This window comes from Gossypium raimondii, chromosome 3 (assembly GCF_025698545.1).
Source record: "Gossypium raimondii isolate GPD5lz chromosome 3, ASM2569854v1, whole genome shotgun sequence".
Classification (NCBI taxonomy): domain Eukaryota; kingdom Viridiplantae; phylum Streptophyta; class Magnoliopsida; order Malvales; family Malvaceae; genus Gossypium; species Gossypium raimondii.
The window spans coordinates 52627537-52631393 of NC_068567.1; the positions used below are offsets into that span (position 1 = coordinate 52627537).

General features: G+C 32.6%; 1 long non-coding RNA gene across 2 annotated transcripts; it reads right to left on the reverse strand.

The window, feature by feature from the left end:
- Positions 1–315: 315 nt before the first annotated feature.
- LOC105794670 (uncharacterized) lies at positions 316–2767 on the reverse strand. 2 transcript variants are annotated; one of them, XR_008194531.1, is made up of 3 exons: positions 2070–2763; positions 1345–1544; positions 316–766 (listed from the first exon to the last, which is right to left on the reverse strand). It is a non-coding gene; the product is annotated as an uncharacterized LOC105794670 (long non-coding RNA). The 2 variants fall into 2 exon arrangements; XR_001134090.2 differs by lacking the exon at positions 316–766 and having other exon boundaries at positions 1240–1544; positions 2070–2767.
- Positions 2768–3857: the final 1090 nt, after the last annotated feature.

Consider the following 3857-nt stretch of genomic DNA (forward strand, 5'->3'; position numbering starts at 1 on the left):
CATTGGCTGAGATATGTGTCAATTAGACCTAATCATAGTTGGGTTAGGTCGATGCAAAATATTAAAGTTTTTTTTAGGTTCGGGTTCGGCTCGACTCGAGAAATAAGCTTAAAATTCTGTTCAAGTTTGATTTTAAATTAAAAATGCTAAATTTTAATCTAACTCGATTTGTCCGTATTAAATTTTTTAGATTATTTTTATAAAAAAACAAATTAAAAAACTAATTCTACCTAAGCAACAAAACAACAGTAAAATAATTGATTTGGGCTGGCTGGATCGACTCAAGCTAAAAAATTCTACTCAAGTCCCAACTCATTTAGAAAGAAGGTCTTATTATTTGTCTAATCCCGTTTTTTGGACATATATTTTTGTTCAAACCCTTTCACTTTCCGGACAGACCTTTCAGCTTGGACGAATAGTCTAGTCCATTATAACTCTACTTTCAACGAACCGATGATCCATTCCCTTCTAGATTTCCGGTGAGACTTCCAGCTCCTATATCTTGCTCATGTTGCTTATGGAAGATTCTTCCCAATTCAATTTTAACCAATCAAATGCAGGTGTTGTCCATGTAACTCCCACTATTGAAGGTGTTGGCACACTCATCAGCTTTTTCCATTGTTGTTTGGATTTCCTTAAATACCAGAGGATTTATTGTCAACCAAAATTCACGAAGCATGAAGGAGAAAACAAAGTTCCAAGGAGTGATGTGCTGCCGGAACCATATTTTCGAGTTGTCCTTCACGTCGAGCCATTCTTTCCGGTCCTGATTTGAATGAATAGCAATTTAATTGCGTCCTTAACTTTTCCATGACAGCAAGTTAATGACATTGTTAACTTTCTTTTTTTGTCCATGACCAATTTGACGAACAACAATAATTCGAGAGCTTAATAAAGTGCAAAAGAAAAAAAAAAAGGAAAAAGCTAAAAAAAAAGTTCAAGACCATATTTTCAATTTTTAAACTTAGCTCTATCTAAAATTTTACTTATTTACTTCAAAATAAATTTAATTTTACAGTAGAAAAACTAGTTTCCGCTTTAGCTTATACTATATAGATTCACATTTTTTAAAAAAATTATAGCATTTATAAGTAAATGTGTAATTTTAAATCAAAATAAATTATAGCATGAGTGAAATTTTTAAAATTCATTTTAAATCAAATTTAATGTGTAATTTTAAGATTTATCTTTAATTTATATTTTTATTTTATAATTATTTTTAGGATAAATTATTTAATTAATCATTCAATTTTTTAGAATATTTTCATTTTGATTATTTAAATAAAAAATTTACAATTGAATACCGCAGTTGGTTGCGTATGCCACGTGATTTTTTTTTTTTACCATTTTTGGCCCAGTTCATCATCTTGTTCTTCCTTAATCCAATTTTTTTCCACTAGATTGACAATGCCAAGAGTGACGCCATATCCAGAGTGACACCCCTTTCTCTTACCTTCCTCATGCAGCGCGCACGAGACCGAGAGTGAATCTCGATTGGTTTCCTGATGATAAAACCATTTTAACCAGCTTCCTTATATTATGGCCTGCAATTGCCAATCCAAATATCAACATGACAATAACTAAAAAAAGAACAATTTTTTGTGCTAAGCTACAAACAAACTAACGAATCCATAGACTATTAATAGATTACATCAACTTGAACCTGATACTAATTGTCCAGATAGGAAAAGATGAAAAAGAAATTTATGAAGAGAAAACACTGATTTAACCTTTTGCAGCACTATTACTAATCTGAAATTTTGATTTTCTCATGCAGGAAATCCCAAGTCAATTGATGTAGCATTCACTATATGCTTTACTTGAAATCGTTTTCTTTCTCAGAAGAAGTAAACAAATAAATAACAGCATAACCAGAAATCGAATTGTATATATGCAAAAGCTTATCTGAGTAAACTATATAACACTCTACTGTTATAGATCACTAAGAGAAAAAAGCTTGTAAGTAAACTACATCAGTTATCACATATTAAATTCCTAAAAATTTAAAGCATTTCGCTTCATTTTCACAATTTGGCAACAAACGATGCGAAATCAAGTCCGAATCATACCTCGACTTAAAAGTTATTATTACAAAACGATCAAAGTTGATTGGCAATGGAGATCTCGTTGACTTCAATTGCATCGAGCCAAACCTTTCATTTTCCACACTATAGAATGCTCTCTGAGAGTTGTTTTTGAAGCTTAAGCGAACTCATCTCTCCCTCCCTCCCTTTGGTGTGCACCTACCTGCTGTTAGCAAAGAAAGTAAGAAAGAAATGGCTGGGAGAGAAAATTTGATTCAGGAGGAAGAAGATGAACAGTGCTGGGTCAAAAAAAAAAATGATGACTAATCAGCTGTCCTTGGAGATTTAAGGTCTGGAGGACCAAAATGAAAGTCTTCTAATGGAGGTGAGTAAATTACAAAAGGAAAATTATTTGGATGATACCAAATAAATAATTTACCTTTATTTTTATCATTAAAATTGTATATCGGCTCGAGCCAGGATTTGAATGGATCAACTCTACTTTTAGAGAGACCTAATCTATTACCTTCTTCTTTTTTCTTTTTTTTGCTGGGCTTGCCGGTTTGGGCTTCTTTATGGGCATGTAACCCTCATTCTTCAATGCTTAGAAAGGACCTCATGTTGGCTTTACAGAGTTAAAAAAGTTGTGATTGATTTATATGATACAAAGGATTCGGAAGAATTTTAAGCATTCACACGTCATGATTATGATAATCTAAAGGTCAAATTTTGAAGCACGCTGCTGGTCCTTATGCTTACTACTAATAATTCTATTCAAAAAATAAATGATATTTATAGTCAGATTTTGATGTTACAAATCAACAATAATACTTATAAATTAATTTCATCACATACATCATCATACATGGTAACTCGGCTCTGTCCATGGAATTAAATCATAGGTAGAAAATAAAAGAAAATGGATGCGTGAAAGATACGATATGGAACATTCTTAGCTAAAATGGGACCCATCGTATGGGTTTTGGATAGGGACGAATTGGGGCCCGCCTTTTACATTGATAAGCCAATCCGCGTAATGCGGCGACCAGATAATATTGGGCCCCACGCATTCGGTTCGAAAATTTTAGGAGTGAGTTAGGCCGCCCCAAGCCAGCACTTCTCCCTTTTTATTCTCACGTGGTTACCACGTGTCGCGGGGGGATAACTAAGATAAACCCACGATCTTCCCCTATTGAGGACGACGTGGACGAATGATGAGTATGGGCCCCACTTCGTGTTTAGGTCGTTTGCGAGGATACGATGGCGGGAGTGTTACACGTGTCTCCATGTCCGTACTGGGTGGTGGGTGGAAGTTGGGACGAGTCGACGGAACGCTGTGGAATTTATATTTTTTTTTCCTTTTCTCTTAAGGAATAAAATAAGAAGTTGTTATTATTTCTTTTAATTTAAAACAAGGCTCTCTGTTTAAATAAATTACGGTAATGCTACTTCCCTTTTTTTTTCCCATATACCTCATATTAATCCAAAACATAATTGGAGTGGCAAATTTTAATATACAATAATAATTAAATTACAGATTCAATCCCAATTTAATTGATACAGTTGTTATCCTAATATTAACCCCTATTTTCTCTAAGTTATGAGTTTGAGGATTTATTAGTAAAAGTAACTATTATATAAAAATTATTTAAATTGAACGGGTTGGATTTCATACATTGTAGTTTTGATTAATATCGGTTTATATCGTTGTATACTAATCCTTACTAATTGATACGGTATTTTAATATTTGAAATCAATTTTTATATTTTTATAATTACATAAAAATTTATATATAACCATTTAATTAATTTCTTGAAATTAATTAATAATTT